Below are 14,629 nucleotides of genomic sequence, written 5' to 3' on the forward strand. Positions count from 1 at the left end.
TCCTTTCCCTGTTTTTGCAATCTTGAACCTTGACATTGAAAATTAGATTTAGGGGCTACTATAAACACCTGGAGAGTGGTGATTCAGATGAAGCCACATAAATGCCCTAAAAGCCAGACTGGGGAGAGAATCAGAGTTCCTAGATACTGACCTATTTCATACCAGATGAGGGGATTCAGGCTGTTTGACTGGGGTAGGCATAGATGATTATGTCAATCTGCAAATGCTGACCAGAACCTCATGTGGTGTGTGCCAAACCTTGGGCTATGATGGCTATGAAATAAGGGAGGGGAAGATTTATTTTTTTCACTCTCATCATGTGAATCCCCCCCTCTTCTCCAATTTGTTACTAATGTCTACATGAGGCAAGGAAGAGAAGCTGTGTGGGAATGTACAGACTAGATTTCCCACCTGCTCTGATGTCAGTATCTTTGCTGATGTCAGTGCCGTGACGTTAACTCATCTAATAACTCAAATAGGTTTCAAATTGAGTGAGACAAACTATTGCATCTGTGATGCTGCAGTCCTCCCCCCTTGCCAAGTTCTCGTTACAACCAACACAGCGTGTGTGGCGTGCAGACACTTGTCTCACGCAAACACAACAGAACATGGCGCTACTTTACTCTGCAGTTCACTCACTCAGAAGTTAAGTGTGGGGAGGGGTGGACAGAGATTGAGAGACGCAGTGTTCTGCGGGTTCCTTGCGTGGGTGAGGGACTCCCAGATGGCTCACAAGTCTGTGCACTGGGTGGCTGTTGTTCATGTTATTAATCATGTGCCATTAACTTGTTGATTTGTAAACCTTGATCTTGCTCACTGCTGCTCCTCTAGCAAAGTCTGTGAGGTAGATCGCTGTCTTAGAGATTGGGGAAAATGGCACATGTGCTAACCCTTGTTCTGGACTCCAGGCTACTGATGAGAGCAGGCATTGCATAACTTGAATGCTCCCTTATGCAGGGATGGGGGGGTAGAGCTTCCAGTACACAGGAGATTAGTACGTTTGGGAGAAGGACTCAGTCTAGCCTTTTCCTCAACATGCCAGTTTTCTCTGGACAAGGATCTTTGCTCTCATGTATATGGGGGTGGGAGAGAGGGAGCATTCAAACATGTAACACATCCATCCGCAGGCAGTGGTGATACAGTCCAGGGAAAGCTTTACCACTTGATTCCACTGACTATGAATTGGTCAGAGATGGAAAGAGAGAGGGGGCCAAGCTATACACAGCATAGGAGATGCATGATTAGGCTGTTCCAGGCTATTTATTTGTTTACTGAATTTATATCCCACCTTTTCCCCAAGGAGCTCAAGGTGGCATACACAGTTCTCTTCCTTCTCCATTTTATCTTCACAGGTAAGTTAGGCTGAGAGGCTGTGACTGGCCCAATGTCCCCTAGCAAGCTTCATGGCTGAGTGGGGATTTGAACCCTGGTCTCCCAGGTCCTAGTCCAACATTCTAGCTTCTAAAGGAAATGCAGGCCCGGGGGGTGGGAAGGGGAGAAACTAGTGAATCCAGTCAGGACTGTGGAACTTGAGAGGGTTTTTAAAAAACTGTTCCGCTGCCATTTTTCCAGTTAAAACTGCCTTCCCCCGAAGCTGCTGTTTGCTCTATGGGGAAAACTGCCAATATGATACCAATATGATAACCATCATGGGCCAAAGAACAGCTTTGGGGATGCAATTTTTATATGTAAAAACATCAGGTGGGAACAATTGCTCACTTCCCTCCCCCAGTGCCATGGTCTTGATTCAGATTCCAACACCACTCCATTATTCATTGCTGCTGTTTACTGTTTCAAAAGACACAGATGCATGGCCCAGGGGGTGGTAGCCCCGAAATTCTGTAGTGGCTTCCAAATCTCATACCCCTTTCTCCACCTTTATAAAAAATTAAACTTTTAAAAAACTTTATTTACAGGGTAGCTGTGTGCACTGCAAAGACACCCCCCCTCCACAGCAATCTATACATACAAATTAACCAATGTAAATTTGTGCCTCTGTGCCATGAGTCCTTTAGGTACGTAACAATGCCTCTGCACAGATAAATCTACCACATTGTGTTTAGTCATCGCCTGCCCTGCCAAGACCATCATCAAACCTCTGGAGTATCCTGGATCTTTTGTTGTTGTTGTTGTTCCTTTGACCCAAATTAGTGTCTTTTCTAAGCCATACCTCACACATTACATTTTTAGGTTACACTTCAAGGCTGATTCACACATTCAGTGTACATTACTTGATGTCTCATCACTTGTCTACCCAGCATTTGATGACTACCTCCTGCTGGGAGGAAGGGCAGGCTATAAATCAAATAATAAGTAAATAAATAAACTAATACCCATGGTCTTCACTCAGAACATGTGTTTTGAGTTGATATCGGACCAATATGAAAATTCAGTCTATGGTGACTAAACTGTGTTGTCTTATCCACACATCACACTTCTGTGGTCAGTGAGTAAGGAAGAAGCATGTGTGAATTTGCCCCAAGGCATTTACAGGATATGCCTACCTCAATTCCTTTGTTCTCATTTTATTGTATTTAGATTGTATGCCTTTTTGAGCAGGGACTTGTTTTTATTGCTTTATTTTATGTATAGCACCATGTGCAAGAGATGGTGCTTTATCTTACTATATTATATTTCTAAATATCATGCTACCTGTGAACATTTCCGTGCAGGTGCACACCTGCGCAGAAGCATCCACGAGTAGCATGACACTTGGAGGCGGGGCAGGGCAGCGGTAGCGGTGGCAGATGAGGCGCACAAGGCACCTGGTGGCAGTGGCAGTAGCAGTGTGTGAGGTGCCCAGTGGTGGTGGTACTGGCGTGTGAGGTGCCCGGTGGCAGTGGTGGTGGCAGCGGCAGTAGCAGTGAGCAAGGCACCTGGTGGAAGCGGCAGCAACAACTGCAGCTGTGGTGGCAGCACATGGGTGAGCAGCAGTGCTGGCTGGGCCTGGGGCTGAGTGGGCGGGTGAATGGGGGAGAGGGGGAGGCCAGGGGGGGAGGGAGGGGTGCACTGGTGACTGATGGGGGGAAGGAGAGGAGATACATTGGTGACCTGTGAGGGGAAGTGGGAGGGAAGAGTGCTGGTGACCCGTGGGAGGGAGGGAAGTGCTGGTGACCCGTGGGGTGTGGGAGTGCTGGTGACCCATGGGGCAGGGGAATGCTGGCAACAGTAGGCAGGATTGGCGAAGTGAGGAGGGGAAGAGCCCCTATATTATTATTATTATCATCAACAACAACAACATCAACAACATCATCATCAACAACAACAACATCAACAACAACAACATCAACAACAACATCATCAACAACAACATCATCAACAACAACAATACGTTTGCTCTGTGCGAATTACACAGTTATGCTTTCTAGGGACCCAGGTTGTCTGTTGCTCTTTGTCAATTGTGACACCAGAAGCAAATCGAAGTTTGCTGCCACCTCATGTGTGAAATGCAGAACCAGTCCAGAACATATTTTTTCCGCATCAAGCAACACAATCTGAGAGGTTTGCCCCAGAATTGCTTGATGCTTTATTGGCAAATGCAGAAATATCTTTGTTCTGAGCTGACACTTCAGGTCTTGGAGCAGTTGAGCTGATGGACTGTTGGAGACTGCTCAGGTGTCTGTCAAACTAACTCTGCAAGGGTCTTTGCTCACCTGCTTTGCTTGCTCAGATGCAAAACAGGGAGCAGAATGGGCAGAAATTGCATCCACCGGACACTATGGGGGACCCTGTTTCCTGATAGAGCACTTGCCTGCTTCTTCTCTTGGTGCGTCTCAGTTCTTGCGTCTCTTCTTTCAAGGGGAAAAGAGTTATGGCTTAGTGGTAGAGCACATGCTTTGCATGTAGAAGGTCCCAGGTTCAGTCCCCGACATCTGCAGGTAAGATTGGGAAGGACTCCTGTCTGAAACCCTGGAGACCTGCTGCTGGTTAGGGCAGGCACTACTGTGCTACATAGATCAGACTGCTTCTTGTGTTCCTGTGACTTACACACACCTGATTGTTGTTTATGTTGAGAGCTGTTGTCACACTTGTTAGAGACAAAAGGATGAGAACTTTGAAGGCAGCTGTGGCTGAAAGAGGTCTGAACCACAGGCTTCTCCAGATTCATGAAAGAATCCAGCCCAGCATTTTCATACTCCTTTGCACATTAAAATGCTTTTTCAATGCCATCCGTATTATTGGCCATCTGTGAGTCTGGATTCTATTAACCGTAGGCTAGTGGCTGCTTGTGGCATGGTCTCAGAGGTTTCCCTCCTCCACTGAGTTGAGCTGTACACAGAGAGGTCTGCAACTTACTGAGTGGCAGCAGAAAATATTTTCCTTATTGGACATGCAATTTCCCTTGATGTCTCTTCCACGGATTTGGTTTACTGCTGAAACCCCACTTAGAACTGTGGATTGCACCAAGATGGGATTTGCGCTCCCCAGCTACACAGAGGAGCATGAGAAAAGTGCCTTATACCAAGTCAGACCATTGGTCCACCTAGTTTAGTATACTGTACATTGACTGGCAGTGGCTTTCCAGGATTTCAGACTGAGGCCTCTCTCTGCCCTACCTAGAGATGCCAGGAATTGAACCTGCGACCTTCTGCATGCAAAGCTGATGCTCTACCGCTGATCTATGGCCTTTAACCAAATGTACAGCATCTTTTTATTAGGGGGGGGGAAACATGTGGGTTCATTGCCCTTTATCTCAGATGGGTTTAACATTGCATTTCTAACCCATGTGGTTGAAAATGTTCCTGCTATAGCTTGAAGTTCCTTTTCCGTGGGGCATCTGCTTTGGTTCAAGAATTAGGAGTGGAATGAGACTTTTAATTGGATATTAGAGTCACTTCACATATTTCTTGTGAAGCTCAGGGTTTGTTTGTTTTTAAAAAAGCCCAGGTTTAATAGACAACAAATAGGTATGCTTGCAGGAGTCTGTGGCTTAAAGAAGGGGAAAATATGCTTGGTTTTGCTCTCTCTCAGGTTCTGCAAATTGTTTCTGCCACACTTCTGAGTACCAGTTGCTGGAAACTGCGGAGAGGGGGAGTGCTCTCGTGCTCAGGTTCTGCTCGTGGGCTTCCCATAGGCATCTGGTTGAGCACTGTGACAAGAGGATGCTGGACTAGATGGACCACTGGCCTGATCCAGCAGGTTCTTCTTATGTTCTTGGGGTCCAAAAGTGTACACTCCAGATCTGGTCCATTACTTGATTAGATATGGAGAGAGGAGGCTGGCTAAGGGCTGGGTGATGTTTCGTTCCTGAAACAAAATATGCCATTTTATGTATTTATTTATTGAATTTGTAACCCGTACCTCCTCTCCTTGCAATCCCTACCCCCTCCCCTCGCCCTCTGCACATAGGCACGTAGAAACATACTCCGGTCCCAAATGGGTGTGGGAAGGCTGCAGTGGCACAGTGGTGAGGGCAAGGAAATAATTCTCATCTCCTGGGTGTCATGACATTTTGGTGCCTGAGGCTGAAAATGCAAATGATGCTTCCCATTCCTCCTAATTAATGGGGGGGGGGAACACAGTGTTCCAGGAAGTTCTTCTGCGCAAGCTCCTTTGTAATTGATGCGACTGTGCAAAAGCACAACAATCTGTTATGTAGCCTCCCTTTCTTTCTCTTGGGGCCTGCTCAGGAGAACTTCACAATACATTCTCCCCCCTTGGGTCAGATGGGTTCCATTGATTGTATCCTGGTCTGCAACTCTTTAATGGAGCCCACCATCTGGACTCCAGCAGCCTCTTCACTTTTGGCTCATGGAAGAGCTGCTTACACTCTCCACGATCTAACTGATGAAGACAGAGGCACCCATGTGTAGTTCTGACCAGTGACTCTGTCAGTGGGGCAGTGAATCTGCTCCAGGTTTTAGTCTGACCTTTCAAGGAGCGTATTTACTGTCCTCCTGACATAGGAGCCACCATTGTTTCTGCCACCCTTGTTCTTATGCTAATGATCCCTGCCTTAGATCTTCCTCTCATCAAAGATTACACATTCCAGAAGGCTCTTCTCTGACTGTTATATGGTGTGTTCATTTAGACAACAATACTCTATTTTTCACTGGCTCCTGAAGCAGGATGCAACCATAACAGTTAGTTATGGTCCTGTCTACTAATAGCGAACTGATTCTCTCAATATGGATCCTTCTGCAGCCAAAATGGCACGGTGTGAGCACAACGAAGGTATGTGTGGTCTTAAAGAAACCCAAAAATTTGCAGAAGTAGAAAAAAATATTTTAGGAGGGCACCCCAAATTAGCTCAATTATGACTGAGCATGTTCAGTGGCCATGAAATGCTGACTAACTGGGAGGGGGAGTGAAAACCAAAAATGGAGAGAAGTATTCTGGAAGAAGACATGGCTGGCTGGCTGGAATCCTGAGCAAGAGCACTCCCAACTGCAACATTTTGTTACAGGTGCCATTGGTGTTTTACTTTTGTTTAAAATGTATATACTGCTTTTTGGCTCTCAAGGGGGAGTTAATTTTTTTTAATTCTGTTGAGCAGAATATTTAATCTCACAGTGTACTCATTATAGAATAGCTGTAGTTGCAAACTGCGCAGTGCAGCAGCACAAAGACCAGGGAGACCCAAGTTTGAATCCCCACTCGGCCACAAAGCTCACTGGGTAACCTTGGTCTGCTTACTCTCTCTCAGTCTAACCTACCTCACAAAGTTGTTGTGAGGATAACGTGGGGGAGAGGCACCACGGAAACTGCCCTGTGCTTCTTGGAGGACAGGTGGGATATGAACATAGTAAATGTTTCTGCATGTGTTTGTTTATTATATGGTTATGGGATGGAATGAAAGTGAATTGCTGGCATTTTGCATCCATGTGATTGCATTTGCATGTGTGTGTATTATTATTATTCAACATGCATCTGCTGCCACCAGCCCTTCAGAGATTCAATTTATGGCACATGTCTTATATATATATTAATATATTACGATAGACAGACAGACAGACACATGCATGCACAGAGCCTTGGAATAGGGATCCTTCTTTTTAAACCAGGACACATGGAACACATGAAAGCAGCCTTGCCACCAAGCCAGCATCTAACGCTTTGCCTCACTAGGCTAATCATCACTAGGAACAATAATGACCTACAGATGCCCGTCCGGCTTCCCCTCCACTCCCCCTTGGTCTCAGTAATTTCTTCCCCTTTTTAAGTCCTTTTGTTCACCAAGCCAGCACTTAGCAGGCAGCTTGCCCAGGATTCAGGTTGCAGTTCCTTCTAAGGGAGATTGCGGGTGGGGGAGAGAGACAATAGGAAAGGGAAAAAAATAATGGTCCAGCAAGCCAAGGGGAGTAGAAAAAGGGGCACAATTAGGCACCTCAAAGCTCCAGAGCATGAGTGGAGAGTATGATGAGAGATTTCTCTGCCTGTCCAGTCCTAGTGTTTTTCCAGCAAACATGGTTGGGTTTTGTTAGCGTAATATTTCTAAAGACATCTTCATGGCTGCCTTTAAAAAAAGGTGTGGTATTTGCTGGGTTGTTTTTTTTTAAATGATGGACATGCAAATCCTCTAGTTCTTCCTTGATCCAATTTAAGGCCAAGGTGTCTTTGCAGGAAAAGGCATTGTACGTCAAGGGTCCTGCGTCTTTAAGATGTGTAAGGAATATCTTTCTGTGGCCTTTACGGTAGCCCCTTGAGCAATGCAAAGAATCAAATAGACATTGAGAGAGGTTTGTGCTGATTCCTGCTCTCTCTCTCTTTTTCCTTTCAAGGTTGAAAATAGATTTATAAATGAAAGCCTTTAAAATTCATCAGCTATTGCTGTTGTTGGTTGATTTCTGAAAAGAGAGCCGCAGCTCAAACTTGTATCAGAATCACTCTGAAATTTCAGAGCCCCGATAATTCCCATACTGGTTTGTTTGTTTAGTGATGGCAGAAATACACTTTGCTTGTGCTCAGAGGCACTCCCTTATTATGAACATATGAAACTGCCCTATACAGAGTCAACTGCGTTGGTCCATTTAGCCCAGGACTGGCAGTAGCGGCTCCCAGAGGGCGTCTTTAGCCGTCCTTTGTTTAACCAGGAGATGCCGAGGATTGCACCTGGGACCTTCAGCTGGCACAGCATGTGCTTTACCACTGTCCCATGGTGAAGCGATTATTTTATGCACCCTAGGGTAGAACGTTCACTGTTGTTAAGCTTGTAGTCCCAACAACATCTGGAGGGCCACAAGTTCCCCATCCCTGATTTAAGATTTGATAGCAGGGTCGGAAAGAGGGTTAGACCCATCCTTGGGAAACTTAGATCCCAAGAGCGAGTGTAAACTAGTGTTTGGCTTGGAGCTGAGTCTGAGAGGCCTGTGTTCGAATCTCTGCTCAGCCATGGTGTGGACATATGGGCAATGTTGGAGATGCTGAGAGCTGGGTGTTGGTCACTCAACAGGGTACTGAACTGGAGAAAGGGACCTGGGGCAGGTATGAGTGTCATGCATACCCCAGCTTGGCTGATCTATGCTCTTCCTCCTTGCATGTGGACTAGCTTCCCCCTTTCTCTTCAGCTTTGCATTTAATTTCTTCTGCATGCTGGACATTACAGAAACAATAGCTGGAAATTAAAAACTGCTGGTAGAAGGAAAATTGTGGTTTCCACCAAATAAAGGGAGAAAAATGTCCAGCCTCTCCTTATTTCTTTTCCTCTCTCCATTTATTTCTGGGGTTTTTTGTGCTTTATTGGTATTTTAATGCCCCACAGTTAGAAACAACATTTTTTGTTCTAACATTTCTTAGTGACTGCAAGAGTTGCGGAGCCAAAGAGAAAATCACACTCTGCCCTCCATTCCCCAAGCCTTGCTGCTAAGGCTCCCATTGATTTAGCATAGATAAGATAACTGAACATGCCTTCTTTATTCGAGTGAATGGCTCAGTTTCTTCCCAGAGCAGGGAGGGCCTGTCACCATAATTACCCTGGCAAGTGGTTTTGTGAGAGCCTGTATTTAGAGCTTTAAAGGTCAAAACCAGCACCTTGAATTGAGCCCAGAAGCAAACTGGCAAGGAGCCTAGTTGGAATAAATCAGTGTAACATGATCTGAATCTGATTGACTAACTCTGTTCAGAACCCTGGCAGTTACATTTTGAACCAATTGATGTTTCCAAATTATCTTCAAGGGCAGCCCTACATATAGCACAATATAGTAATCTAACCTGGAGGTGACTAGAGCATAAATAACTAAGTGGTTCTTCTTCTTTTTTAAGTGCAGCTCTCACATCAGACATAAGTGGTAAAAAAAAAACCATACTCCTGGCCACTACTACCATGTGGGCATTTAGGAGAAGGGCCACACCCAGGAGTACTCTGTCCCAATCTGCTATCATTTTGTGACTGGCTGTGCCCCTGCATCACCATTTTGTTACTGGTGGTCCTCAGTAACGTTCAGACATCTCTGATGAGCCCTGGGAGTAGGAAGTTTGAAAACCTCTGCTATCCTGGAATCTAGATTAGAAAGGAGATTCTATATAATCCACTTCATGAGAACATAAGAAGAGTCTGCTGGCTCAGGCTAGTAGCCCATCTAGTCCAACATCCTGTTCTCACAGTGGCCAACCAGATGCCCATGGGAAGCCCGCAAGCAGGACCTGAGCATGAGAGCACTCTCCTCTCTTTCCAGCAACTGTTATTCAAAGGCATAAAGCCTCCAACTGTGGGGTCAGAGCATATCCATCATGGCTAATAGGAAGTGAGAGACTTATCCTCCAATAAAACATAGGTGGGGAGCCTGTGGCCCTCTAGATGCTGTCATTTCTCTGTCATTTGCCTTACCACAAAAAGTCTGGGGGTTTTTTGGAAGTGAGTTTGTTGCACAAGAGCATCAAGTCCACTTTAATTGTGCAACCTGAATTCGCTGGCGTGCTGTTGAATCCCACCCCCCAAAATAGCAACAGTCTGGAAGCAGCCCTAGGCCTAGTAACTAGCAAGACCGATACTGACATAACAATCATGTCCAAATCTGAACAGCTGCAAGCAATTTTTTTTTTGCAAAGTGATCCAATAATTATCACAGCAGGCCTTTTAGACTTTCAAAATCAGAAATCACCAAGTTGGTCCAAATCATAGTCAATTATTTATGAGTTAACAAAATCTGATCACATTTTGGCTAGTGTCAGTGCAAAGATAACCACTTTCTATGTAATCCGTTCGCTATAATTTGCAAGCAACCAGGCTATTTCTTGTAAGGAAGACCGAGAGTCACCATCCTTTAAGAGAGTAAGAGGGGACTTAACCTGGGCACTTGCAGTTACAAGGAGCATCTGAACACACAGTGAGAAATATTCACAGTTTCACCAGTGTCACAAATGCAGGAACAATGGTACAGAGGCATTGGGTAGTATCTGCCACATAAAATCGCAGAAGTCATCAACATGATCTAGGCAAAAGCATCTCTTCTTAATGACAACATCTCTATATCATTAAGAGGGCTTTTAAAGTCATGTTGGTATTTAAACACAGCATACCATAACACTGACCTAGTTTTGGCCAAAAAGGATGAGACAGGATGGGCAAGTATATTGTGTTTGTTGGCCACAAGTGGCTTGATGATCCCAGTAATGCACTTGAAAAGCCATATGCCTCAATCACTGAGGCTGTTAAGTCAATGGCTGTCATTCATTGATAAGTGCAAAATATTGCTGGACTTGGAAACAGTCGCCTCTTGTAAATATTCAAGCTAGGAATAACAAATGTGCATGGGAGGGGAGAGCATCATTGCGGTGGCAGTCTCTGCTCCCCACCGAGCCTATACATAATGTCTCTCAGGAGTCCCCAAATGTACAACTAAAAAAAGCAAGGTTCCCGATCATGTGTAGAGAGCCCCCTGAACATAGTTGTGTGCATTGGCAATTCATTACAGACAATGTAATTAATGTGCATAGAAGGGGGGAGAGCTGCTTCTCCTCCTGCCCCCCATGTTTATTATATCTAGTATGAATCAATGTCTGTAAGGGTCTATGGTTAAACCAAAAGTGTCCTCTGTTCCTGATTCAGGGTAGCTAGTGCCCCTCTCCAGGGATCCCACAGAGGAACGTAAAGGTCTTTGTGCACAAAGCCTGCAAATGCCTTTGCGATTTACCCGAACTCCCCCTGCACTCACCCCATGCAGCAATGACTTAGCCCATGATGTTTTTAATAATAATAAAAAGAAGAAAAAATAAACAATAGCCAGAGACTGCCCCCAACCCGCAGGGAAAAAAGGTCTACATCAATATTCCAAGTGTTGTAAAAATAGTGCAGCAGGAATTGCTCATTCCCTGGAGCTGGCAAGGAAGAAACTAAATTCACCAGGCAGTCACTTTTAGAGCAGATGGGTCATGGCCCCCTAACAGTGCCGGCCCAAGACATTTTGCTGTCTGAGGCAAAGAACAAGAAATCACCTTTCCCCATTCCATGTACACAAGCTGACCAGACTAGCAACTGAATTTTAATTCAGCGACCTCCATGGCACCTGAGGAGAACAGGCTAGCTTAAGGTGAACAGGAGAGGTTGTACGGCATGCACAAAAGGAGAGAGCTCTGTCCACTCACCGCCCTTCGGCACCTGAGGCAGCTGTTTTACTCTGCCAACCACCTGAGAAGCTGCCAGCAGCAAGGTTGCGTACAGCTAGGTTGCTCTTAGTTCAGATCGAAGCTGGTTTTGGGGACATGCATCAAAATGCAGTATTTCATAAGAAATGACAGGATAGATACAGGATAGATATGGATTGTGGCTAACCATGTCTCTACCGCTTCCCAGATGCACAGCGGTGGGACTGGAGGCAGAGTAAATGAGGGGTGGGGATACACAGCTCAAGTTTCAGTGTCATGCTAGCCTCCTCCATGTTCCTGAGCTAGCAGTTGTGGAGTAAGTGGACTCTCAAATGGCACTCTCTAGACCAGCTGAGGCTGATGGGAGTTGTGTTCCAACAACATCTGGAGGCACACCAATTGGGAAAGGCTGCTTCTAGACAGTTGGATTTGGCCCCAGGACCCATTAGTTTCCAACTTCTACTCTGAAAACTATGGAAATAAAAGCTGAGCTTCAAAGCCTGACAAAATGGTACAGGCACAAAGAAGGGCTTTGCATCACTTGTCACTACTGGTGTCGCAGGCACTCTCGAAAAGGCACCTGAACATTCTCGTGCAATCACATTCCACACAGGGCTTGCTACTGCAAATGGCAAAGTAGTTGCAGGGAACGTACATTTTCCCAGTAGGAACATGTTGCAATGTGAGTTTGGGGAAAAGAAGATCCCCCTCCCCCATGAAAGGAGGACTGCCTTGAGGAGACATCTGGATTCTCTTCTGGCAGACAAATGTGTGGCTATTTTCTCATACTACAAATGTAGTAATTTGGAAAGGGTTTTACTCTTTGCAGAATAAAGGTTTGTGGTTTGAATTTCTGAGCAATGAAAAAACAGTAGGAGAGGGGGCGTGGATACTTAACAGACATAATGCACAAGGTAGAGACCCAGGAGGGAAGAATAGGTAGCCACTCTCCGTAAACTCTGGGATCTTTCTACAGTGTCTGCCTGAAGGTCAGTCATGTGTCTCCTTCAGTCATGAGGTCTAGAAACTTGTTTTTTAAGAAAATAATCCCTAAAAAAAAGCTGCTGTTCTCAGAAATCTGAAGCAAGGGTTACATCCTGAACAAAAATGTAGAACGCAAATAGGACTTAATATAAACCCATGGTGGGAGAAATGAGGGACAAATTAGATGTTGCATGCAAATATATGTAACAAAGCCCTAACAACGGTGGTGGTGTTTTGTTATTTAATGAAAAGCAACCTCAGTAGGGTGCAATTTTGAGCAGAGTGGTAAGGAAACTCTTTCTTTGTTGGCTGTTTTTCTCCTCAAAATCCTCCCCCCACCTACAACTGCTTTACCCCTGCAGGGTTCCAGATGTGTGTTTAGGAACCCCCTCTGGGGAAGGCAGCTGGCTTGGCAATTTTTGAACAGAAAGAGTTCCACCACCACCTCCACCCCCGTTATCTTACTCAAAATTGCAGCCCACTGTGACTGCTTTTCAAAAAGAAACAGTAAAAGTCAAGACCACATGACATACATTTGCAGGTACCATCTAGTTCCCCTTAAAAGTTAGGTGGAAATGAACATGGTGTGCCATCCTGCCCATCATGGTTCCTCAGCCATATTTTCTTTGAGAAACTGACCAGAGGTTTGGGATTTTGTTTATGTACTATCACATGTACCATATACATCACTCCAGTCTCACCATCTCTGGCAAGGGGCTTCTTCCTTTAGATCAGTATGGAGGAGCTGCAGGTTTTGGAGCTACAGTTTTGCAAAAGCTGCATCCACACCATACATTTGAAGCACATGGCTTCTACCAAAGAATCCTGGGAACTATAGTTTACCCCTCACAGAGTTACAGTTCCCAGCACCCTTAACAAACTACAGTTCCCAGAATTTGGGAGGGGGGAGTCATGCACTTGAAATGTGCCTTAAATATATGGTGTGCATATAGTTATACACTATAGGATATAGAAATAATTCCGTCCTTGCCCTACGGGGCATAGTTAGGACAGGACACACATCGTGGCGAGGCAGTGTTGACTCCAGGTTTTGGGGAGCTCTCAGGCAATGTGCACTCAGGACACTCCTTCCTCACCACTGTTGATGCCTCCCGTTCACCAGCCCTGTCCCTCTGGAACCAATCCACACCACCCAAAGGGAGAGAGTAAGACTCTGCTCCTCTTTGCATGCTCACTTGGGGAGGATATGAGCAGGCAATGGCAGGAAGGAGGAATAGCAGGCTTAGAGAGTTTGGGGCAGGGGGACTCCTGTTGGGGTTTGGGCTTCAGCAGATGCCTGATGATGCCAACCCCTGGTGCCAGCCCTGGGGGAAAGGGAGACCAGGGGGGCGCAAATAAACAGAGGGGATGGGGTAGCAGGAGGAAGGCAAGGGACAAGAGAAGACAAAGATAGTTAGCAAAGCAAAGCCTTTTTCAAAAAGTGGATTTTAAAAGAGGGAACTTTGAATGGGGAAAACAAGATGGCCTGATTAACAGAAAGAAGAAAGTTGCTGTTGGAATAAGGAGAGACATGGAACGAAGATGGGAGTGGAAGGCACAGCACATCAGTTTCTGCTGAGGACAGAAAGTGATAAAGATGGGTGAAGGAAGAGCAAGAGATGGAGAAGCCGGAGGAATGTAAAAGGAAAGAGATTGTTATGAAGCTGATGGGGAATGCCATGTCAAGACTGAAAGAAGGTGACCTGATTGCAGTGACAGGAGAGAGAAGGTAGGGGCCAGAGTGAAAAGGTTTGAACACCAAGGACTGGAAGCTTGAGGTTGCTACAGAAAGTGACAGAGAGGCTATGGCTGTGACAGCACTGAGGCATGAATACATAAGTGGGCCGCTATTTTCATATGCACATTTGTGTGCCTTTGTCCACACACAAACTCTTTCAGTTTCATGCCTCCAAAATCTATCCTGATGTTTCCGATCCATGCTAGTGGGAGGTGCTTGATGGGGTGTGCTTGGGCTGTGTTGTTATTCCTCCCCTCAATTAGTACTTCCTTACCCACCATAAGTTGGGGCAAGCTGAGGTCCAGTTGTGGGCATGTGCACAGGTATTTGTTTGGCAGCACCTTTTTCATTTTTGTTATTTTTGAAATGCAAGTTTTCCAATAT

General features: G+C 45.5%; 1 protein-coding gene across 2 annotated transcripts in view; it reads left to right on the plus strand.

The window, feature by feature from the left end:
• The window catches only part of STAC2 (SH3 and cysteine rich domain 2), a 52,814-nt gene that overhangs the window by 2,160 nt on the left and 36,025 nt on the right, over window positions 1-14,629 (plus strand). The window contains exon 1 of one of the 2 annotated variants that reach the window (XM_061590559.1): window positions 12,495-12,512. The exons of the other annotated variant lie outside the window; for it this stretch is intronic. The gene's annotated coding sequence lies outside the window, so the exon portion shown is untranslated. Of the gene's footprint in view, window positions 1-12,494; window positions 12,513-14,629 lie in introns of those variants that run through there. 2 annotated transcript variants of the gene reach the window in all.

The sequence above is a fragment of the Rhineura floridana genome, chromosome 11 (genome assembly GCF_030035675.1).
Source record: "Rhineura floridana isolate rRhiFlo1 chromosome 11, rRhiFlo1.hap2, whole genome shotgun sequence".
Classification (NCBI taxonomy): Eukaryota; Metazoa; Chordata; class Lepidosauria; order Squamata; family Rhineuridae; genus Rhineura; species Rhineura floridana.